We start from the raw sequence: 26162 nt of genomic DNA on the forward strand, positions 1-26162 counted from the left end.
TTCCTGGGTGCAGTGCTGCCTCTCCCACATGCTGGCAGCAAGTGGCAAGTTCGGAAAGGGCTATGCATTGCAGGAGTGTGTCTGGGGGGGTGCGGCAGCGTGTGTGTGTCTGCACTAGCATCACACGAACCCAGCACAAATGTCATGAATCAGGAACAGGATCTGCTTGACCTGCTGGGTATCAGTTTGCGGAGCTCGGTGAGTAAATAATATTTTTGTTTTCTACCAATTCAACTTTTTAAAATAAAAAAGTGGCAGAAAGCATCAATGCGTTTTGGTCTCAAAACACCTTGCTCACGACGCCGACTTTTAGTGAAAGTCACCACCCCCACATGCTGGCACCAAGTGGCAGGTTTGGAAAAGTCTATACCTTGCAGGGGTTTGTCTGGGTGTGTGTGCAGCAGTGTGTGTGTGTGTCTCCACACTGGCATCACATGAACCCACCAGCAGCTGATGCATTGCTGGGCAAATGTCATTGATCGAGAGCAGGATCTGCTTCACCTGCTGGGTATCGCGTTTCCGGCGCTGGTGAGTAAATTATATTTTTGTTTTCTACCAATTAAATTTTTTTAAATAACAAAGTGGAAAAAAGTATCAACACGTTTTGGCCGCAAAACGCCATGATCACAACGCCGGTTTCTAGTGAAAACACAATTTTAAAATAACGTCATAACATAAACATAAACTTTGAACAAAACACAGCATTATATTATGACTGCCATCTTAGACTGGTGTGCAGAACAAGATACATGATTCAAAAACATGTAACCACAATATATAAACATTGACATTTTCTAGTTATGCTTGTTTTGCTCTAATCAATATATCTTCCTGTGATTGAACAGAGGGCTGGACTCACTCTCAAAATATGAGAACCCCAATGAATAGTGTGATAATTACTCATATACTATGTAGTACAATACTTACCGAAGAATATACTAAATAGTAAAACAGCATAAAATAAAATAAAAATGCTTTGGGCGGTGAGAGGAAGGACTACTGCTCCCTTTGTGTTTTTTTTCTTAGGAGGTTGTAGTATTACTTTTTGGCTGACTTGATATTCGGGTAGGAACATTTTGGGACCTTTTTGGAGCAGTCTTGTCCAAGTCTTCTACTTTCTCTCTTCTTATAAAGCAGTAGCCCGGGGGTGTGGCGTGGCTGCTTTTCCTCTCACATGAACTTGTCGGGACCTTGCGGTTTATATCTTGTAGGAGGCCATCAGCATTTGTATGAAGCATCTATTGACTTCATAGCATTTTTGTGTTATAAATAGTAAAGGTGCTCTGCCTACCTTTGCTACTATTGAGACTGAATCCAGTGGAATTGGCAAAGGGGAGACGGCGTCTGCATCACAAGGATAATTTTCCTCCAGATTGTGTATACTCATGGGGGTGAGGAAAGCAACAGGGGGAAAGGCCCTCCCCACCAACAACCAACAGCCAATCTAATGGATCAATTTTAGATCCATTTCTAATGTGGGTTGTAAGTGCATTGTCCAAAGAGATTAAGTTAGCAAAGCAGCGACACTCGTGGGATTTTGGTGCTGCTGCTAGCGGATCACCATTACCTCCAGCCAACCTACCCTTACCCCACAACTTTGATTTCATTGAGTGGTCCGGCATAAGTCAGTCAACACTATTGGGGGTTTGTCTGAGGGCCAGTCACCGACCACTCTTCACTTGGATTCTGATGGGTTGCTCCCCAGTGACACTGGCCCTCGCAAAAAGTGCAAAAGGAAGGCTAATTCAGAGGGCAATGTTTGGGCTGGCTGCAGGAGTAGGCGAGGCAGTGGCATGAATAAGTCGGCACCTTTACCTACACTGCAGACTATTTATATTCTGTAGACTGGGATATTGTTTGAAGGCAGTTCAAAGTATTGATGCAGAACACCTTCACTCTATGGAATCCCTTATTAGGCAGGGGGCAACATCTGGAAATCCACCTAATCTTCTGAATTCTAATGCAGAAGGCTGTCCACTCACTGCAGATGTGAGCTCTGCCCATGGGGCAGCATCCTTGGGCCATATTAGGGGTGGTGGTTCTAGTTTGTCTTCTGGGATCTCTGGCGGTCCCCTACCCAGCAGGTCTGGGGTGAGGGGCTGAGGGATGGTTCTTCTGAGGTTAGTGAGTGGGTTGGCAGTCAGACCACTCTGGGGCAGTCTGATCACAGTCAAAGAGCAACTCATTATGGTGGAGGTCATAAAACCCAGGAGTTACCTCGACTGGATCTTCCTCCAGTCTGCTTTTCGTATGTAACCGTTCTAGTGGGAGTATCTCCTTCTATGACCCCATTCAAGAAAGCCCTTCTGCATGTAAAAATCGCATTTGTCACTGGTTGACATGCAATACTAATTTCTGCATTTCCGAGTATGATGATGTTTTGCTGGTTCAGAGGGTGGACTGGGTTGGCCATTGTCCTAAATCTATAAATAGAAATTGTATTGTTATTAATTATCGGTGTCTCGGCTTGGTTCAGCGGTTACTTAGGAATGCAAGGGTGAACACCTTTGGGAGCACAGGCTTATCTTTGGTTCCTTTGGGGTCTTTTTATACGTTCCCTCAATTGAAGCTGTGGGCCCCTTCACGTATGCAGCCTCCTAAGGCCATTGGAATGTGTAGATCACCAGTATTATTCACCAATAAGGTTTCAGTTCTATCTGATTTGGATGGGCAGGATTGACATTATGTACCATGATGTTGGTTCTAGTGCACCGCTAGATGGCCATTTGGCTGGGGCAGCGATAGTGGGTGATTTGTGCTCCACCACTGTGCAGGTCCTGGAGAATGGCATTCCTCCATTTAAGTTGGGGCCAGCTGCTCCTGTTGCTCCATGGTCCAAACCTGAGACTTCCCAGCTTGATGTAGTGTGTGGCTCTGGTAACTCTGCCGTAGCTACTTCTCTCCCTGGCTGTGTGGAACCCACTACTCTACCATCCTAGAATGTGGATGGTTTGATATCAAAACTTTTTTGCCCTTTTTGGGGTGCATTTATCAATGGCTTTCATATATGTGCCTTTCAGGAAACCTGGGCTGTGGCCCAACTGTTTTGTGCAGGGTTTGCTAGATTTACAGTGGCTGCTACCTCTTTTGGTAAAGGGAGACCATTGGAGGGGCTCTCTATGTGGGTTAACACTTCTCTGCATTGCAGGCTTAAGGAGCTTTAGTTACGCAGCCCAGTGCTGTAGTTTATACATTTACCTTCAGGTGCGGTGTTTCATCTTTCAAATTTGTATTGTAGGCATAGTGAGGGTATATGGGAGCTGCAGGGTATCAAGTTGCTTGGTGGGCATGTGGCTGATGTGTCTGTGAACAATTTTAAAATAGTTGTTGGTGATTTCACTTGCCAATTGAACCGTTGGCAGCTTCTAGGAGGATTCTAGTAATGATGAAGACATTGTCTGGGTGGTCCCAGGTAGCTCAATTCCCCCTGTGAAAAGATGGACTTGTGCAGTGTTGCAGTTGAACGGCTTCACTTTGAACAACAGACTTCGGGCATGCAATGGGCATTTGAAATTGGTCAAAGGGGGAGCCATACGTATAATCGCCCACATCGCAACAACTTGATAGACTACATTTTGTTGGACATTAGGCTGTGGCCCCTATTGGTAGATATGGTGGTAACCCCAAGGCAAGACAACAATCATAACGTGCTGTGCCCTACATTGAGGTCACTAGGAGCTCCTCCTTGTAATAACCCTAATGTGACGGAGTGAAGGGTGAACTGGAGTGTGGTGGTAGAGTCTGAAGGAATCCTTATAAGGATTTTAGATGCTATGGGGCAAATTTACAAGACCCATAGAGCCACCAGAGCGCAAATTTTGGTGAAGCTCCGGTGATGCTGTGCATTACGCATATTTACAAGGCGGCACTAAGCAACTTTTTGTGGCTTAAAACTGCCTTGTAAATGTGGCCTCCTGATGCAGTTTTCTGAGGCAGAGGGGTGTGCAACGGGTGTTGCTGGGGGTGTTCCACCTCAGCACTCATTACTTTTGATGCTGGCCCAGATTTACAAGAATCTGTAAATCTGTGGCAGCACCAAAATCTAACGCCACTCCAGGGGAGGTGTTAGCATGGTGCAACAAGGAGAAATGCTTTCATTGGTCCTTGTTTTTGCTTTTTCTATGTGTGCTGAAATTATTTCAATTTACAAAAAGGGTTGCAGGTCCTTGCCATCCAACTATAGACCAATCAGCTTCATGGATTCTCCTTAAAAGCTTTTCAGCCAAATTCTTTTAAATAGGTTATGCAACTGGATGACAAATACAGATGTCCTTACCCCACTGTGCGCAGGGTTTTGTAATGGCATTGGCACAATAGAGCAGGTCTTCCAACTTCAAATGTTTTACTGGAAGTACATGACATTGATGGGTGGTTGGCTCTACGGTATCTGTGTGGATGTCTGAGCCGCTTTTGACCTTGTGCCCAGAGGTTCTATAAGGAAGGTCTTGGTGGAGGTGGTGGTCCCTGCACATTTACTAGAGATGATTGCCCGGTTACATTCAAACACTTATGCACAGGTTAGGGGTGTCCCCCAGGGTGAGATAACTCAGCCCATTCCTGTAAACCGGGGTGTAAGGCAGGGATATGTGCTGGCCCCTACCCATTTTGTTCTCTACATCAATGGTTTAGTTTTCCATCTGGTGACGTACGAGGGAGACGTCCCATCCCTTGCAGGGGTTGCAATCCCTGCACTTTTGTTAGCAGAAGACTCCCTGCTTTTGTCCAGATCACCTATTGGCCTTCAGAAACTTCTGGGTGGATTTAGGGTCTTCTGTAGACAACGGGGTTTCAAGGTTCATCTCAGTAAAACCAAGTATATGGTTCTCAATCCTTGTCCCTCCACTCGACGGAATACGACTCTGAATGGGGAAAGGTTTGAGTGTTTGATAACCTGGGGATTACACTGTCAGAGCATTTTGATTGGTAACCTCACGTCCAAAAATGTAAACGTACGTTAGAGCAATACTGTGGGGGTATTTTGAGGGTCCAGAGGTCCTCTTTATTTCCACCCATCTCTCCTGCCCTCTAGATGTATAAGTACCAGGCGTAGGGTGCCGCCCTGTATGTCACTTAGATACTAAGGCCCTCATTCTGACCCTGGCGGTGAGACAGAGGGCAGAGGAAGCACCGCCAACAGGCTGGCGGTGCTTCCGTGGCATTGGTCAGAAACGGTGTCCCGCCGGTTTCCCGCTGCCCTGGGGAATCCTCCACGGCGGTGCTGCTAGCAGCGCCGCCATGGGGATTCTGACCCCCTTACTGCCATCCTGTTCCTGGCGGTGTTTGCGCCAGGAACCGGATGGCGGTAACGGGTGTCGTGGGGCCCCTGGGGGCCCCTGCAGTGCCCATGCCAATGGCATGGGCACTGGAGGGGCCCCCTAACAGGGCCCCACTATGATTTTCAAATCGCGACGGGTGCAACTGCACCCGTCGCACCCCTTCCACTCCGCCGGCTCCATTCGGAGCCGGCATCCTCATGGAAGGGGGTTTCCCGCTGGGCTGGCGGGCAGCCTTCTGGCGGTCGCCCGCCAGCCCAGCGGGAAACTCAGAATAACCGCGGCGGTCTTTTGACCGCGCAGCGGTATTCTGACGGCGGTATTTTGGCGGGCGGCCTCCGCCGCCCACCAAACTCTGAATGAGGGCCTAAATCCCTTTATCTAGTTGAGAATGGATTTGTGAGGAGTCTTAACAGTCTACAGGCTAGTGCCTCCCCTGCTTTCACTATGACTTGATCATGTCTTGAAGAAAATTAGTGATGTGGTCAGACTTGTTTTGCTGAAGGTTGTGGGCTGCTTCCGAATTAATCTGACTCCGCTGGGCTTTTATTGAGGTGCTGGTGGTGGCCGTGGTCAATTAGATCCCCTGGATGAGGGCTGTGAGAGTCTGTATAACTTAGATAGGGCTTGGTGGCCTCTCATTTAGTCATGATGATCCTAAACCTATTTCTATGTCGGCTTTAAAAAGAGCATATTGGCATTTTGTAGGTCGTTTGCCGAAATAAAGATTTTGTGACTGACTGTCCGAACACAATAAAATAATAATATACAAATTTCATCCATCACCAAAACAGCATCAATTATTCTAAACATCAGAGCACACCTTGCTGTGGCTCAAGATATGAAGCAAAACATTTTTTATATCATAGACTCTAATTGTATTTGTTCAGCGCCTAACTTTTCAATATGGAACTGCAGATCTACCCAGGAAGGTAGTGGCCATAGAGGTTCGGGGGGTCCAAAAAGCCCACCTCCCCATGTTATTCACTAAATTTGGCCCTTGGTAGGTGGTGGTCCCCGGGGCCTAGGGTGGCCTGCACAGGCCCGGTGGAGGTGGCGGTCCCTGGGATGCGGGGTGATTAGCACAGCCCCCTGCACATTAAATAATTGTAGCCCCAGGGATGTGGTGGTCCCCAGGGCTTTGGGGGTCCGCAGGGCCCTCCTCATTCATTTTCTGTTAATTGCCCCAGGGAGGTGGTGGTCCCCGGGGCATGCGCTACCCCCACATATTTTAATACGGTACTTTGATAAACACTAGGAGGGTGTCCCCTGTGCCCTCTTATATTTCGTAAATGCCCCTGGGACCTGGCCCATCCAGGGGCAATATTAAAAGCAAGAACAGGAGACTGCACTTGTTTTTTGTTTAATTCCCAGTGAAATTCATGAATATTCACGGATTTTGCATGAATTAAAAAAAATCCTTTTTTGCCCCGGGGACCAGGTACCAGGGGAACCCTAGCACCAAGGCTGAAGCCGAGCCTCAAAGTGGCTGCCAACACTTCCTTGTTGAAGTGTTAGCAGGCATTCAGATCTATGCACGAGATTAGGAGGATTCCCAAACCCTTGGTGCCTCTAGATAAACAAAGTTTTCTTTTACTGTTTCAAAAACTATTGAACAGATTTACACCAGATAACAAAAGAGCTTCTTTCTGGACAAAAAGCTACCTTTATGCCAAATTTGGTGTAATTCCATCCAGCAGTTCAGTCTGTATTTGTGTTCAAAATTCCTACAGGAATTAACATGGGAAACATAATTGTTTTGCCCCCCCCTTTTTCTCAGCCCCCTTTTGACAGATCGTCATGAAACTTTCTATGCACAAAAAGATTCTAGGGCACAAATGTTTGGGAAATTTTGTGAAGATTTGTCAAATGGCACAAAAGATATAGCCAAGTTATAATACATATATGTGTGTGTATGTGTTTGTGTATTACAAACACTAGCAGTAATAACTTTTAAACAATCCGGGGTCTAATTTATAAAATAGATTAAACTAATTTTACTAAATCCTTGAGTCAGGAATCAGGACTTAGAAGGAGAAATTGGGCTATTGTTCACATAAGAGGATCTCACAATGAGTTGGTGTCACTTTCCCCACATCCGCCCTACAAAACATGTGATCTATTTATGGTTGTAAATTTGTAAGTCACACCTCAATATATCACACGGCCTGGGAGAAGAGGGTTAGGGGTTTGATGAATGGATGGGAACTGGGAGTTGGGGAAAGGTGTGACAAAGACAAACATTACACAACAACAATATTCACCAGGTGGATGTGCAGCACATCATCATCATAAAATCTATAGAGGAAGAAAATGAAGGAATTACACAGTGCAGTTAAATGCATTGCAAACAGTCCCTTAGCCCTAAAGATCCTAATTATTATCTAATTGTTCTGTCATTTAAGTTTGAAAAATATAAATTAGGCAGGAGTCAACACACACAGTTAAAAAAATTATGATTGTTGAAAGAAAAATCATACTTCATATAAATGCAAAGTAGGAGGAGCATCTGCCTACTTCTCAGAATGTTTGTCACAGGTGCATGGCTGAACCAGTCCGATAAGGTAAGCAGGAGTTTTATAGAGCTTTTGTGCAGAATAAGAGAGTGCCTGCAAGTAAATCTAGCTAAGTATGAAAAGGGGAATCACATTCAGACAGAATCACCGATCGTCCACCAAAAATAAATGTAAAAATTAGTTGAACAACACACTCACTGTCACCTCAAGCCAAATAATTTGTTACCAGTCTGCGAATCTCTGGCTATTGGCAGATCTTCCCATACCAATAGACCAATGGGTTTTAATCCAGGTAGATCTCTTTTGGGTGATCCAGATAGTGTTGGATCATCCTTTGATTGGTCATTGGTGCTGCCACATTGGTGTTGCCTCTGCACTTGACTTAAGTCTGCCACTTGCAACTGAGCCATTGCAGAGGTTCGGTCTGAATCTTCTGTTGCTGGTGTTACTGCTGGTGTTCTTGTTGCTGGTATTTTTGTTGCTGTCTTTTTTGCTGTTGCTGTGAGACAACACCACTGCCCTCTCTGGAGGTTGAAGGCTGCATGACACAAGTTCTGCCTTGGACTCTAATGCCCAGCCATTCTTCTTCCAGGTTTTTCACATGCTCAACTATCCGTATCTTCTATTATGAAACATCTCTGTATGGGAAAAGGAACGAAAGTGGCCAGTATATTTTGCACTGTGGATCAAGTATTCTGAGACAGATGTACTATTTGGAGGACACAATTTCTCTTTGCAGCCTTCTATTAACAGTCAAGAGAAAGGATTACGCTCTGAACCAACTCATATGCATCTTTGTTCACACCAGTAAACATTTGCAGCGCCTTTTTTAACTGGTTCTGAAACAGATGCAACAACGAAATTGCTTGACTGATCGTACTGTCCTCCTTGCTGACTTTGTGTGTGAAAAGTTGAAAAGAAAGTAACATTTGTGTCAGGCATTTGACTAGGTCCCCTTTATCCATCTCCATAGTCATGCTTTCCCAGTTCAATCCCCTCCTCTTTGAAGGATATAGTCAGTGATCAGTTTGTAATGCTCAAACAGACTTGCAACATGTAGTAGGTTGAGTTCCAATGTGTTGGCACCTCCTGTGTGAGGGCTGTACCTGTTACGGTTTTAGCACACCGAATGATTGTCAACTGCTTCCGGGCTTTAATAGAATGACTGAAATCAGTGCAGATTCTTCTGCAGGGGTACGGTATGTTGCTGACTATGCCTTCTTGTTTTGAAAAAATCCTGCACAATCAGGTTGATGCAATGCACGAAACACAGAACCCTGAACTAGCCACCACTGCCATGTCCTTCACTATTTTACTGCGATTGTCAGTGGCAACAAGTCCTAATCTGAGATCTCTGGGTCATAGCCATACAAACAACTCGCTGATAAAGTCTTCCAAGCTGTATATGATTTTTCTACCATGAACATCGCTACTGTTGCATGCAGCAGAATACCCTTAAAAGTTTCTTTAGTGCTGAGACCTGCAGATAGCTGTTACCTAACCCCCACAAAAGAGATCCAGTGTGTAGTAATACAAATGTAATAATTTGCTTGACAACTAGTCCACATGCTTGTCATCAGATGGATAGTGTGAACAGTACTCTGCTGCAAAACTTGTCCAACCAATTGCAGCACTTCATTATGGAGTGCTGGAACAGCAACTCTGGCACAATAGATCCAGTGGGAAACTTCAATTTTGGGCAGATAGCTACCACAAATTCTAAAAATCCCACCCCTTTCACAAAAGAAAAAAGGAGGAGGTTTGGCACTAACATTTTAGTCAGCTTCCCATTGGACAAATGTGCTGTTGGGTAGTAGTTGTCTAGGGCCCCTCTAGCCTAAACATATCTGGAATAGTAGCTTAGATTGTTTTGTTTTGTGGTGCCTCTGATGCACATGAATTCTGGAGAGACACAGGAGGCGGTAGAATCAATATGCATCTTGGGGTATCATCAGTGTATGTGGTGGTGTCAGAATCTGAGTCTTGTGCCATTTGGAGGTTGCTGATGCGGGTGATGCCGGCACACTGCAGGGGACAAGGCTACTTTATGTAAAGCTGTCATTCTCTTCTTCCTTATCACCTCCTATCACCATGATCGGAGCTGATTCCTCTCTCTCATCATCACCATCACAGCAGCTACTTTTTAAAGATGCACCTCCCATCGGACAGTGTAATGTTTTTTCATATCGTCATTTGGTCTTTAGAACTATAGTGTGAGCCAGGCTTACCTCGACAAACACTCATGTGGCAAATGGAGCATATTGCAATATTATCCTTCTTTTTGCTAATTGTAAAAAATTCCCAAACTGCAGAGAACTTTTTTAGTGTGACACTGCCCATGCCTGCCAAAGCCTGAAGGACCAGAGTTAGTGGTGGATTGAGGTCTCAGCAGGGCCCTTAAAAATATGGAAACTGGCAGTTGACGTGATGGGACCAGTGCCACATCCCTAGTCTTCCATACTGACAGTCACTAGCTTGTCCTTATCACTGTCCCTTTCCAGAACTCTAACGCTTTCAGGAACTTTCCTTTTCCCTTGTCTCTCATGGAGGGTTTTGGCCTCAGCTGGAGTCCAATCCAAGTTCAGATCATAAGAACGGGTGCCTGGGGAAGATGGTGGAGTGCCCCTTCTTTTTCTTGCTGGAGATCAGAAAGCCAATGGTCCAAGAGCTACATCATGCTCAGCAGGAAGCTCAACATCTTGTTATGATACTACTTCAGGAATAACTGTTGCTGACTGTGGCTTCTGTTGTCCACTTTGCTAAATTTCCTGCGATGATTGTGCACTTTGTGGCTGAGGCAAATCCAAATCAGACTCACAGCTCATTGCCATGTTTGCAGTGGCTGCCTCACTAAGAGACATGGCCTTGGGCTTAGGTTGGGAGGGTGCTGCTGATATGGAAGTGCTACTTCCAGCTTCCTGCCCAGACGATGGTGCAACAGGCACACCGCATTTCCTGGAAAAGGTGGAGGGTGACACAGCAGTGGTGGACATATGTTTCTTTTTCTCCTTCTCACTGGCCACTTTCCTGGCAAGAAAAGCTTGCTTTGGGGCCATCTTCAAGCTCTGTCAGATGGCACTTAGCTGCACAAGCCAAAGCAAGCAGAGGAGGATTCAGCGGGTGTGGTGTGGCTGGCGTGCTATTTGGCAGTACTGTAGGTGATATCTGTTATGCAACTAAACAAACAAACAAGAAAAACATTCAATGAAACATGGCATTTTTGCAGTTTGAATTATTCATACAGAAAATAGTGAGGTTATACCAAATAATTAACAACAATAACCATAGTGTATTGTTTCCAATCCAAACCATATAATAATATTTCAATTAGGATAACAGAAAAACATGGATTTAAAATGTTGCTTTATGTGGCTTTAAGGTGAGAAACCTGTGGCAGACTGGTAGGTGCAGGGGAAAATAGGAATAATCCTTTAAAAAGTGTATGCTGTTGTGATTATATGGCCTAAGAGACCTATGGCATGCATAGGATGCAGGGAAAAATGTAATAATCCTTAAAAAAGTGCATCCTGGTGTGTGGTTTTGGCATAAGAGAGCTATGCCAGGTACGGGGTACAGGGAAAGATGGAATAATAATCCTTTAAAAAATCAATGTTGGTGTGCGCCTATGGCCTAAGAGGCATTTGGCAGGCATGGGGAGCGGGGGAAAATGAATTAATCCTTAGAGAAGTGAATACTGGTGTGCACATATGGCCTAAGAGACATATGGCAGGCTGGGGGTGCAGGGAAAATTGAATAATCCTTAAATAAAAATGAATGCTGGTGCATGTCTATGGCCTAAGAGAGATATGAAAGATGGGGTGCAGGGAACAATTGAATAATAATCATTAAAAAAGTGAATGTTGGTGTGGGCCTAAGACTCAGAGACCTATGGCAGGCTGGGGCTGCAGGTAAAAAACAAATAATATAAAACAAAGTATTGTTGTTGTTTCACTAGTAACTATGAAAACTCCTTTAGGAGGCAAGGAGGTGCAAGGGAAAATGGAAAATGCATATACTATTACATAAAAACTGTATATACATACTACAATGATCCTCAAGCACATTAGGAAAAAAGTAGAAAAATAACATAAAACAAAAAGACATAGCCCTTTTCTGTCAATGTCCTCAGAAATCAGCTTTGAAAATGGAAACAAACAATTTAACACACTGACTGCCTAAACAAAAAGGGCACTGGGCACATGTTCAAATACCAACAAGCACAGAGACATGGACAACAGAGAAAACATGCAGACCTATGGCAAAAGCACATAGCTGACTACACAAAATGGCTACCGGCCACATGGTCAAACAACTCCAAGGAGGCATGGACAACAAAGAAAACATGCAGGCCAATGGCAAAATCACACTGGCTGGCTACCCAAAAATGGCCACTGGCTGCATGTTCAAACAACAACAAGCAAGGAGCCATGGACAACAAAGGTCACATGCAGGCCTATGGCATAAGCACACTAGCTGAACACACAAAATGGCCAACAGCAAGATGGTCAAATAACAACAAGAAAGGCAGGATGGACAACAAAGAACACATGCAGGCCTTAGGCAAAAGCACACTGGCTGGCTACACAAAATGACCAAAGAACAACAACAAGCAAGGAGGCTCAGGCAACAACAACACAGGCAGTCCTGTGGCAAAAGCACACCAGCCACATATTCAAGCAAGGAGGCATAGACAACATTGAGTACATGCAGGCCTATAGACATAACTACACAAAATGTCCACATGGCTTGGAGAACAAAGACTAAATAGTGGCCTATCACCAACACACACACATACATACGCACACAATGGCCAGACAAAGGAGGCATGGCAAACAATGAAGAAAACGCTACAATTAATTCAGAAATGTAAAAAATTAAAATTGTCAGTTATAAAATTTGTACAACACATTACCCACCAAAATACACTTTTTCGCAGACAAAATGTGTAATACAAATAAAACACATTTTGCATTTACTCCAATGTCATACTTGGCCTAAATCAGAAATGTTTTAAAACAACATATACCCCAGAAACAGTTGTTTCAAATATGTAATGCCTAATATTAGCTGGAGGGCAGACCAGGCCACATGGTAAAATAAATGAATAGTGCAAATTTAACAAACAAGGAGAAAATGTACTTGAATGTGCAACCTTTTTCCCTTATAACAGCTAAAAAAGTAAATGCAAAAAAATACTAGGCACCTACTGCCACCCACCACAATTAAATGTAAAAAATAAAATTACAAATATATATTGGCATGTCTTCTACACCCTTATGCAAAAGTATTTTAACTTGTTTCTGATGTCACAGAAACAAAGCCCTTAAAATTCAATTTTATATATGCTGCAGGAATTGCAGACAAAGAGAGTGATCTTTTCACATTTAAATCCAAATGAAAGGTGACCAGGAGATTGACAAAGCAATGGGAGGAGCCTTATGGACAGGAGAAGGAAGTTGGAGTCTCTGTGGCACTTCCTTCCTGTTCAGTAAAAAGTAAAATAAAGAAAATGCTATTGGCGATGAAAAAACAGCCTGAACCATCTGTTCAGATAGAATATTCACTCGCAAAGGTATTTTCAAGTTGATTTAGCTGCTTCTTAAGTAGAAAATCTACTCGAGAAGCAGCTGTGACTGCACGTCATCGCTGAGGACACGAAATAGGGTGAAAAGACTTTGTGGTGATAGGAAATCACCTTAATGGCCAGCAAATCCCACTTATGCTTGCAAGCGTGCATTACATACACTCAGGTTGTTCCTGTGAACATCATAAGGCTCGAACGACTGAATAATTCCACCATGCGCCGATTGTCTGAATGTGGCTGAAACTCTGTGTTACAAATGTAACAGAGTGTTACCAAATCCTGCGAACTCCAAGAGCAGAATTATAATTCTGCCTATACCTTATATTGAATAGGAGAAATGTGTTACTTCATATTGCATTTGTATGTTATCCAACATCTCTACTCTCCTTCCCACCTTACATGACAATCTAAATCTATCTCATCTCCCCAAAGTTCTGGCTCCCTGTCCATCCCCAACTGAAAAATGATATCATTGTTTTAATCACATGGACTTAAAAGACACATTTACAAAGTTAGTAGTACAGGGTATATTAATACCTATATTTAGTTAATACTTGTGCACATGTTGATATTTAAATGCCTGCATACACCGGTCTGATTTTAATTGTTTGAAGCACTGGCAGATACTGTCCTCTCCACATGGCACCATCTGTTCACACCTGCGGGGTGGACAAAAGTAGACCATACACATACCTCTTACACAGAGCCCAGGTTCGAGCACAGGCTGTAGAAGGACGAGTGAGAGAGGGAAAATAATTCTGCAGAGGTGGCACCTGCAACCAAGAGTGGACCAAGAGAGAATGTCACTAGGTGTACAGATAGCAACACCATGTATGAGGTAGATTGTGCCAAAGTTTGAGGTTGCTGGTGGGTACCACTGGCACTTTCAAGGCAACTTTTCCTTGTCAAACATGCCCGATGTCCTTCATTTTGGCCAGTGGTTGTGGTTGCCATCACTTCTTACTCGGAACAGGACTCATGCTACTGGGTTTCACAGGCAGTCCGATCTGTGTTTTCTCATACATTTTGCCCACTTAGACTCTTCTCTAAACCCCTCAAAAATCATCTTTTAACATAGACTTATACTGGTTAGCATATTGTTTCACACTGCAGGCAAAGACAGTGGCATGAAGTAGCGGCTCACAGTAAGCAGAAGAGGTGGGGCAGTGCGCGGGGGTAAATAAACATTAAATTAAAAATAAAAATAAATAACACTTACCTCCCTCGCCACGCTGCTCCGCTCCATCCGCTCCTCTGCTGGCTGCAGGCACAGGCTACCAGACTGCCCTGCGGCCCTTGGCAGGGAGCACCCTGTCAGGGCACTCCCAGGCAGACCTTGAGCTGGGTTGCTGGGCTGGAGAGAGCCTACTACACATGTGTGTTTGGCCGGGCCAAGACGGCTGGCTGAACACACATGCGCTTTGAGGGGAGTGCACACTCCCCCCCTCACATCCAGTGCTCGTCATTCCTGTGGCCTCTTAGTTTTTACCAAAAAAATTATAATAAACAGAGGGCGACGCTCCTCTGCCCTAATGGAGAAGCAGCCCCTGGTGACATGTCTTCCTCGTGGTTGATGCATATTGGTAACATGGAGCTCTGAACGTTTTCCGATCCCATTGTTAAGTGACACTTGCAATCCATAATTTTTCATTTTAATACCTTTGGTCATACACCTGCATACATCTACAAACTGATAATCATCACTGCTAGTTACAGAATTCAAAGTAACAAAAACCTGAAACAGAGGACCTAATCACTCATTTAATTCAGAAACATGGGAACTCAGTCGACATTTGACAAATTTGAATATTTAGGTGGCTAGAGGTGTAGAAGGTTTAAGTTGTGGTGGATCTGAAACATTTGGAAGATGTGTTAGAGTAACACTACCAGCAAGCAGACTCATACATATGGGAATAGAAGTCCTGATTTCTACGCCTTACCCACAAACAGTTTTTAGCTGTCTCTTTCCTAAAGACATCTTGTGGACCATACTTTGACTTTGTGCCACCATTGCATACCAAGATTGACTTTACTGCCACTCTCAAAGCTTTCTTCTTGTGTGTTGCCTTAATTTCCTCTTCTTGGGTTTGTCCCTCCTCTGGAACAAAGCTTTTTTACCGTCTTTCTGAGTGACTGACTTGTCTACTGCCACTACTCAGATTTAAGGAATTACTATTTTCTTTAAGCACCTCATGAGAGTGCATGTGATCTCTTGCTCTCTGTTGTGTGCTGTTCCCTCCAATACCTGTCCCCTTGCTTGCTTTATGTTGTTCCCTCGTCCCCATTTGCTCTGTCCCTTGTGTGCTGCTTCTTGCATTCCATTTCCACCTTCACACCACACAATCCTTGTTTCTCCCTCCTTCCCCCACTCTGCCCATTGCTTCCTTCTCCCCAATTCTTTTTAAATGTATTTTTTTTAACTTATTTTCCCATTTAAACTTCATGCCCTATTGCGTTCCCAATCCCTAGTGATCCATAAAAAATGTAATTATTTATGTGTTTTGGAGGTCCCGGCAACTGTCACATGCTTCTGGGCCAAATTACATTCAGAAATCCACTTTCATTCTTATTTCACACTCCAAGTGGCATCTGCTATTTAGAATTGGTAAATAAAGTATAATGGTCCAGCATTATTCAGTGGACACTCGCTTGGTGATGTCTCCGCATGCAAGTCATTATGCATGTGTGCCCCTACGAAATGACGGAGCTGCCACTAGTCTCATGAAATGTGAATGCTCACGCACTTGTTCGCTTCATTAACTTTGTTTTGTTTTCTCTTTCGTCAGTAAGGCAACTTGCATAGGCAAAACACATTTCGCATTTTGCCGATGCTGGTCAGCATCAATTAAACATCTTGGCAAAGCCAATAGGTCAAAAAGATTAGACCTACTCAATCATTACTTGTTGTCCGTGAACCTAAAAGATTACATATTCAATATTGTTGTGGATGAACTAAATTCATATATGCAGAGGCTCATCTGTCACATGGAAACTGGGCATCAAAAGTATAAATAACAAACACAGTCATGATCTTTTGATCTTATATGTTTTTGTAAAGTTGGAAATATGGTATTAAAGAGGAATGATCTCAGGCCATGTAGTGCAGATACAAAGAGAGTATTAATCACTAGGATTTAAACAGTAATTAAGACTGGGTATGTTGCCGTATGGAAGAGAAAGTTAGCCTACATTTGGGAAACACCCTATAATTTACAGTAATCAGTGAAAATTCGGCAAGACCTGCCAATTACAGTGGAAATGCTGTGACACAATAAAACAGGCCCCTGCAAAACACTTAAACTGTCTGGCTCCTATGTCATTTCTATGTCTAAATCATTTGTTTTACTAAGTTCAAGATGATGATGTTGATAACAAACAAGGCAGAACAGAGAAATTGTGTAGTCTTATAAGTAAATGCTCCTGGCATAAACATACGATGGCATTAAGCAATGTGAAGTTGTCAGTTATGCTTTCAAACAAAGGCTGTTTCCAACCCAGCCTGTGCACACAATTTTAAAATACAAAATGCGTCCAAAGTAATTGCCGGGATGTGTCAATGTTTACTGTGTATTAACACTCATGACTCTATCCCAGGTTGTGCCAATAGCTGTGCATACAGACCCTGTACCCTGAGTTAGTCGTAGGCTTTGCCACCAACCTGTGATTTAAAGCTCTTAGGGCCAGATTTACAAGCCCCTAGTGCCTCCGGAGCGTCACTTTTTGTGACCCTACTGTGACACTAACCATTTCTCCGTATTTACACAGAGTCATAATGCCACTTTTTGCGGCTTTACATCTCCTTGTAAATATGAGCCCCTCTGATGCAGCTTTCTACATCAGAGGGGCTTGCAATGGGTGTTGCTGTGGGCGTTCCACCACAACACCCATTGCTTTTGATCCTGCCCCAGGATTAGCGTTAGCATGGCACAACGATGAGTAATACTTTTTTCCTCCTCGTTATTTGCTTTTTCTATGTGAGAAGCAAAATGCAGTGGATGATTGTTTATGTCCAGGAACTTGTCCCTTCCTGCACATAAACAATAATTTAAAAATTATGCTTTGGTACTTCTATGTGTGCTGAATTTGGCAGCACACATAGAAGTGCCACAGCAATCAATGAGGAATTTGTAAAGCGCGCTACTCACCTTTGCGGATCTCAAGGCTCTGAGGAGGAGAGGAGGGAGGTGCTGCTATTGCTCGAACAGCCAGGTCTTAAGAAGTTTCCTGAAGGTAAGGAGGTCTTTGGTCTGGCGCAGGAGGGTGGGACGGGTGTTCCCCGCTTTGGCGGCAAGGTGCGAGAATGATATACAGCGGTTGCAGTTCTGCTGACGCGTGGGACGGTTGTGAGGTCAGCAGAGATGCCGTGTCGGGATGTAGAAGGAGAGTCCTCTACTGAGGTATTCTGGTCCGATGTTCTGCAATGCTTTGTGAGCATGGGTGAGAAGTTTGAAGGTGATTCTCTTGTTGACTGAGAGCCAGTGCAGGTTTTTCAGGTGGTCTGTGATTTGGCAGTGGCGGGAGATGTCCAGGATGAAGCATGGGGAGACGTTCTGGATGCGTTACAGCCTCTTCTGGAGTTTGGCCGTGGTTCCTGTATTGAGGGCATTGCCGTAGTCCAGCTTGCTGCTTACGAGGGCCTGGGTGACTGTTCTTCTGGTTTAGGTGGGTATCCATTTGTAGATCTTTTGGAGCATGCAGAGGGTGTTGAAGCAGGAGGGGGAGATGGGGTTGACTTGCTGGGTCATGGATAATGAGGGGTCCAAGATGAATCCTAGGTTGTGTGCGTGGTCGGTGGGAGTCGGAGTGGTTCTGAGAGTGGCAGACCACCATGAGTCATCCCATGCGGAGGGGATGGAGACGAAGATGAGGACTTCCGTCTTGTCGAAATTGAGTTTGAGGCCGCTTCCCTTCATCCATTCAACGATGGCCCTCATTCCTTCGTGGCGGTAGGTCTTGGTGGAGTTCTTGGTGAGGGAGAGGATCAGCTCGGTGTTGTTGGCGTATGAGATGATGTTGAGGTTGTGGGATTGTGCGATGGGGACATGTAGATGTTGAAGAGGGTCCGGCTGAAGGACGAACTATGGGTTATGCCGCAGATGATTTTGGTGGCCTCTGAGCGGAGTGGGTGATGCAGACTCTCTGGGTTCTGCAGTTGAGAAAGGAGGGGACCCAGTCCAGGGCTCTGTTGCCAATTCTAGCATTGCTGATGCGTGGGCATAGGGTGTGGTGGCAGATGGTGTGGAACACGGCTGAGAGGTCCAGCAGGATGAGGGAACGCGGTTTTGCCGCTGTCCAGTATGATTCTGATGTCGTCTGTGGCGGGGATGAGAGCGGTTTCGGTGCTGTGGTTGCTGCAGAATCTGGATTGGGAAGGGTCCAGGGTGCGGTTCTCCTTGAGGAAACGGGTTAGTTGTCTGTTGACAGCCTTCTCAATTACTTTAGCCGGGAAGGGGAGCAGAGAGATAGGCCGGAAGTTCTTGAGGTCCTTTGGGTCCACCTTGGGTTTTTTGAGGAGGGCGTTGATCTCGCCGTGTTTCCAGCTCTCTGTGAAGGTGGCAGACTCGAAGGAGCTGTTGATGATCTTCCATAGTTGGGGTGCGATGGCGGAGCTTGCTTTGTTGAGGATGTGGTGAGGGCAGGGGTCAGATGGAGAGCCGGAGTGGATGGTGTTCATGAGTTCGATGGTGTTGATGTCGTTGACAGGGGTTCAGGAGAGCAGGAGGTTGGTCGGAGGTGAATCTGTGGTGTTGGTGGTTGCCGGGGGGGGTCTGGGTGCTGAAGCTTTCATGGATGTCTGCAGTCTTGCAGTGGAAGTAGTAGACTAGGGAGTCACAGAGGTCTTGGGATGGTGGGATGTCATTGGCATTGGTGCTGGGGTTGGAGAGTTCCTTCACGACGTTGAAGAGCTCTTTGTGGCTGTATGCGTTGTTGTTGATTGCCATTGTAGATTGTTTATGTGCAGGAAAGAACGCCTTCCTGCTCATAAACAATCACACCCCTCAACACAGGCACCTATGCAATATAGTGCAAGGATGCCTGCATTGGCTGCTTAATTTAGTGCTGGCACAGGGGGAAAAGCATGGGTGCGCCGTATCCTTGTAAATACAGCACAGCCCTGTGTTTCCAAACTGGCACAGTGCAGCGCTGCACTGCTGATTTAGGTGCAGCACCGCACTGTGCCAGTTTCTTGTAAGTCTGGCCTTTAGTGCTTTCATGTTTTCAAGTACCATGCATGAGTAGCATACAGCCAATATGAAGTTACCAATGTTAAGATAACAAATGGCAGAAATATGTACTGTAGTTGTTTTCTGGTGGATGGAGAGAGTGGGTTAATGTGATAATTAGCAGAGAGTAGAGTCAAGGGTAAAGCCCGGCGATTTCACTGAGAAAGAAATGGAATGGAATAGACCTTAACCAATCAGGGGCATATTTACTAATCTTTCACGGAACGGAGGACATCTAGCAAAGTTCCACTGCATTGCATAGAAGGGAGCATAAACTCTTCGTATTTGCAAGGATATGGAGCATTTCTACTCTCTCCTTGCACCAATGCAGGCACCCCAGCACCAAAGTACAAGGGTGCTTACATTATGGGCAGGATGGTTTTTGGGTAGGAAGGAAGACCTACTGCACAAAAGCAATGCTTCGAGGCATTTTCTTCTTTCTATTTTTGCTGCAGAATGCAGCATATATAGAAAGAAGAAATTAAAAGGTAAATTAAGACATTCCTCCTCGTTACACGTCACAGTGGGTGGCATAGCATTTTGATTCATTAACAGTTTTACTAGATTCTAGGAGAGTACAAAAATTCAAGGGTGGCTGTATAGGATCACCCAAGCACCACCCATGGAACCCCTCCCAACTTGAAATGTAACATAACGCAGTGCACGTAGCTGTGTTTCGTTACATTTTTTTACAAAGCCACAATAATCTCCCTTTGCGTGGCTTTATCAATATTACTGAAGCCTTTGCAGTTTCCTTCATCGCCTTGTGCAATGCAAAAACAACACAAAGGCTTGTTAAATATGGACCTTAAATTGTTAGTTATTGATATTTAATGAAGAGTCAAATTAGTTCTTCAGTGTGATGCATAGAAACTACTTTTTGGGGATTTATTGTAAGCAAGTTGTTTGACATTCAAGTTTAAAGATAGACAGATAGGCGGGAAAGATGACGATGTGGTTGCCTGAGGAAGCTTTCAAGTAGATTGTTGTATTGTGTACATCATCTGCATATTGATACTTCACACTTCAAATAAAGCACTCAGCAGTTCAAGGTATAGATTGAAACTGAGAGCAATAGGATGAATTTAAAAAACGAGGCAGCCTAATATAAAAGTAAGGGAGATGGGACAATGGACAAGATTAAGAGGATGAGGGGGTTGCAATATTGCTGCTTAGTAAATGAATGATGGCACTGGTTCAATGTATGAGGGGCTTGTGGGAACAATGGAACAGAAAGTTTAAGGAGAGTAGAACCTTGGTAGTGTGTTTTGATCATTCGATATCTTAAAGTGTCTGATGGAATCAATGCAAGACTAGTGGATATGAGTATGAGAATTAGTTCCTTTTGGTGTAGGTTAGGTGGAGGAAATGTTTGTTTGTTCTTTCATGAAGTTAGCCTCAGTGATAAGAGACAATTTATACTCTTTAGAGAGCATTTATTTGTTTGTGTATTATGGATGGTTTCAATGTTCACATGTGTATGAACTGCGGGCTTCTATTTTTTTCATGTAGCACTTGTGTGAACCATGACTAACTCCTTTTTTGCACTGTTATTTCAGCCGCAGTCAAGGCTACAGAGTCTACAACTGGATTATGTTGTTTCATTCTTTTACACTGTGGTCAGTGTTGCAGTGCTTAGTTTGTACATGAATACGTGCCGGTGCCCACGTTCTGCTCAGGAGCCTGCAGCTGGCACTATTAAATGTCAGCATACCCAGCACTAAGTATTTTTTAATCTCTCCACTTATTTCACTTTTGGAGGTTCCTGCTTCCTCCTTTTGTGATAATGTTTCCGTCTTTCTCTGCCCTTCAATTCCTGTTAGTGCTTCCCCCCCCTCTTGCTCTCAGAAAATGTCTGATGAGGGAAAATGAGTGCCAGGCCCATATTTATACTTTTTTAGTGCCGCGTTTGCGCCACTTTTTGACGCAAAAACGACACAAACTCACAAAATTAAATTGTATTTTGCAAGTTTGCACCGCTTTTGCGTATTTTTTTTACGCAAAATCGGCAGTAAAAAAAGTACAAATATGGGCCAAAGTGTTAGTTTCCTTACTGCAGCTGTTTCTATCCATTTGACCTCCAAGGACCCCAAGTGAATCACTACTGGGAACCTGGGACTCCTGACTAATCAAGTTCTATGATTTGAACCTCAAAACACTATACAGAAACATTTATACATCAAACAGATACACAGGTTAAGGAAGTTCTTTAATTAACAATCAAAAGAATTTTAATAAGATAGTTGAAGCTTTTAAAATTATGGCTTTGTAGCTAAAATACAAGGCAGTCTGCAATAATCTATCATATTACTTTGCCTTATTTGCTCCTAAGACATGCTAATATTTCATCAGTGGATACATTGCTGCTTCAGTTGAGGCTACCAATAATCCATACTAGATGTCATTTGCTGTACTTGTGCTGCTTACACAAATCAAGAGTAGGATACCAGCATAATTTTTAGCTTTCTATCTTATATTTCTTCACATATGCAAAATGTTTTAAAATGTTCTATATACACTTTATTAATCAGCAAATGGAAATTAATTTTATAAGCAGGTCATGACATCCTGAATAGGTATCACGGACCCCGAGGGGTCCTCAGACTACAGGTTAGGAATCACTGCCCCAAGGAATCTATGAAGGTTTGTGAGAGGTAATTTTTTGAGTACATGAGTGGGTAGGAGTTTGAAAGGAGGTGGAAAAATAATTGGGCCAGGTAATTTTGAATGGTGTGTGACAAGCTGTATATTTTTAATCAAAGTTGATGAGATATGTAAAGTCAGGATAACAACTCCAAGAGTAGGTAAGGTGACAAGTACAGTATTTATTACTGCCTCAGCCCCTGCTCAGCTTCAACTGCTGCCCTCTTGACTTCCCTTAATATTCCCATTCTAGAACCCCATGAAGTCATGATCCTGGTGGAATATTACTAGCCAGTAAATAACATCTGCATGAACGTATGAGAACATCACACATCTTCCCCTCTTAAAAACACGAGGAAACATGCACATAAACACAAGAAATTAAAATGATGACTACTATTCAACATTTCAGTGATCTCAATGAGTTCTAACATATCTATGATCCCACTTATACTTAAAATTTCTCAAAAAAATTACACAGGCAACAGATGCATATAAATTATAGAAACTACATTAAAATATACTATGTAGCATTATGATGACCTTATATAGTCTATACTATATACCATTATTATGCCCTTACATTGTCTTCGAATCTTTCAGGAAATCTATGTTTTCTCTCTGGTCTAACCAGCTTCCCCTTATAGGAGTTCTTATCTCCTTTGACATCATGACCCAACGTTGATCTAATATTGACATTAGCCTTACTCATGCCATCTCTTTCAGATCCTCTGGCATTTTTGCTAACTAACAAAACTCTTCCCAAGTTCCAAATCCAGCCGTCATCAGTTTAGACCACATTCCTGAACAATCTGCTGACTTTCTTTGATCTGTGAGCCTGATCTTACACTAACCAGAGCCCAAATTTTATCCCAGTTTCCTGTATCAACTTGTATCTTTCTCACAGCATCAAAATAGTATCAAAAACGTTTTTCCACTCCACCATTCTGTTTTGTTCTCTCTCACTCCACACATCCTCAACAGTCACATTGACCCAGCCTTTCTTCTAATCCATTCAACCTGGAACCAACTCACAATTGGATTTTCTGGCTCTTAACAATCCATAAAGTGGTTTGCCTGTGCTTCAATTGGGAGAGACGATAGGACAGTAAGGGGGTCAGCAGTGGCGGCCAGACTGCTAACAGTGTGGAGTGCAGGACCACCAAATTTTGACATTGGTAGTGAACAGGCTGTATTGCAGCCAGTTCACGACCTATACCGCCAGGGCGGTAGGACCACCAGGCCGATGGTAGACCACCTTCGACCCAGCGGTCCAACTAACACCGCCAGCGGTATTATGTGCATCCTTACTGCCAAGGATTCCATGGCGGCAGCCCCGCCACGGAATCCCTGGCGGTAACGATACTGGCGACAGGAATGCTCATTCCTGTTGCCACTGCAGGAATCCCCAATGCCCACCTCCATGTAGGACCCTCACCCCACCCCCTAGCCCATCTGAAGCCCCACCCCTCAATCTGTGATACCCCCCACCCGTATCCCCATTCCAACAGTCACCCACCCCGCATATACGCATTTACACACGCACACATACACTTGCATGCACACGCACACAAACACACATAACACCCCCCTCCCTTCACACAAACACACACCCCCATTCACGCACACAACACTCGACAACCCCCTTCCCCAGTCAGTCGATCACCTAACCTGGTGGTCGCTGTGGTCGTCCGGGAGGGAAAGGGGTCCATGGCGATTGCTCTGCCACCAGCACCCCGCCAACACAACAGCGCCACGCCTACTAGTAAGTCGTAATAGGCGTGCGGGGTTGTGTTCATGTGGCGGTGCCAGCGAAGCAACCTCCACTGCACTGCCAACCACCAGTATTGCTGCTGGCGGCTCTCCACCCAAATTTATGGCGGAGATTTGTAGACTGCCAAAGTCAAAATGAGTCAAAATGAGGGCCCAAGCGTGTTTGCAGTTCTTTCTTCCAATCCTTTGATTTTTTCCAACTGGTCCTATTGAATCTCCCCACTATTCCATTTGATTCTGCGTGGTATAATGCAAATATCTTGTGTATCACACCCTTCTCCTAAGGAGCTCCTTGAATTCCTTAAAACAAAATTGCAGTCCATTGTCAGTCAGTATATTTCTAGGCATTCACTCTCTTCCCACTGAACCCTCTAGGGATCTAATGATAGCCCCTGTTGTTGTATCTGCCACACACATAACCTCTGGCCACCTAGAGAACAGGTCTACCAATAAATAAGGGGTGGATTTGATTTCCTTTTAATGGCCCAACCAAATCCACTGCAGCTTCCTGCCATGGTCCAATGGGTAATTCTCTACATACCACAGGAACTTGTCTAACCTTATGGATTTTGTTACTTTCCCATTCACAGCACTCCCTTATCTTCCTTTCAATATCCAAATCCCTTCCTGGCCACCAAAAGTTGGCCCTAATTTCTCCTTAGTCGTGACTATCCCCAATGGGCCTATGAGTGCCATCTCAATAATCCTGCCCCTCACTTTACTAGGAACCACCAATCATCCCATCTGAAAATCAAAAAATCTCAACTTGCTAACTCCTCCTTAATCATTCAGCATCACTAAACTAAAATACTGGCCAGCACTTCTGAACGAAAGCAGCTACAGTTAGCAGAATTTCATATGCATTTATCTCTTTCCACTCCCCTTTTGAGATTGCCCCTACAGTTATACCACACACACCTTCCTGTGACTACTCGACAATCTCTGTAATTTCCTCCACCTTCTCACTCACTGGGACCAAGCGAGCAAAGTAGTCAGCAGTGTAATTCTGCACCCCTGGAATGTACTCAGCTGTGAAAGTGAATTCCACCACCCATTTGCGTATTGTTGCTAACATACTTCCCAACCCATTTTTTCATAACAAAATCCCTTTGTTGCCTTGTGCTCTGTTTTCACCATGAACCATATGCCCACTGCTTCTCTTTCAATCGCAGGATACTTACGTTATGCTCCCCTCAAAGTCCTGAATGCATATGCAACAGTGTTCTCTGATCCATTCACTATTTGTATTACCACAGCTCCCAATCCCTTACTACTTGCATCAGTAACCACCTTGGTTGGTCTGCCTGTAACAAACGCCTTCAGGTTGGGTGCCTGTTTTAAATCTTATTTTACAGATTCAAATTCTCACTGACATTCAGCTAACCATGCAAATTCTAATCTTTTTCTGCATAATTTGCCCATCTCTTGGGTTTTAATGGACAAATTATATATGACATTGCTGTAAAATTCCACCATACCTACGAACAACACTGCTGCTTCTTTATTAGTATGCACAGATTACAAATTGAGTTTACTAGTTCTTCCTTAGGTTTAACCCCTTGAATCATTAATGTGTGTCCTAAAAAGGAGATTTAATTTTTCCCAAATCTACATTTCTCCAGGTTCAGGGTAAGCTCGGAATCCTTGAAGACTGCCACAACCCTTTTATTATGTTTTCCCTTGTTTTCCTATAAATCAGCACATCAAGCACATCATCCTGGAAATGAAAGATTCCTTCCGTGGTGCCAAGAATGGAACTCATGGCCCTAAGGAAAAAGAGAGGCTGCAGATGTGAAACCGAACAGCATTCTTGGAAATTTGAAACCTCCTATAAAAGTTATGAAGGACTTTAGTTCTTGTGATGAGGGATGTAATTAAATTTGATGGAAGGCAGATGCAAGATCAAGAGAGAGAGATGAAAAATCTTGCACCCCACAATGTGGCTATCATATAAGAAATGTTAGGTAATGAATATTTATCTTCTACAATCCTCAGTTCAGACTCCTCAAGCCCACACATAACCCAGTAACCACAAAAGGTGTGCATGCTACTACAATTGATGCAAGCCACACAGTAGGCTCAATGGGACTAATAACACCTATTGATTATAATCTGTTCAATTCTTTGTGAACTTCTTCTTCTACACCTA

Source organism: Pleurodeles waltl, chromosome 3_1, assembly GCF_031143425.1.
Source record: "Pleurodeles waltl isolate 20211129_DDA chromosome 3_1, aPleWal1.hap1.20221129, whole genome shotgun sequence".
Classification (NCBI taxonomy): domain Eukaryota; kingdom Metazoa; phylum Chordata; class Amphibia; order Caudata; family Salamandridae; genus Pleurodeles; species Pleurodeles waltl.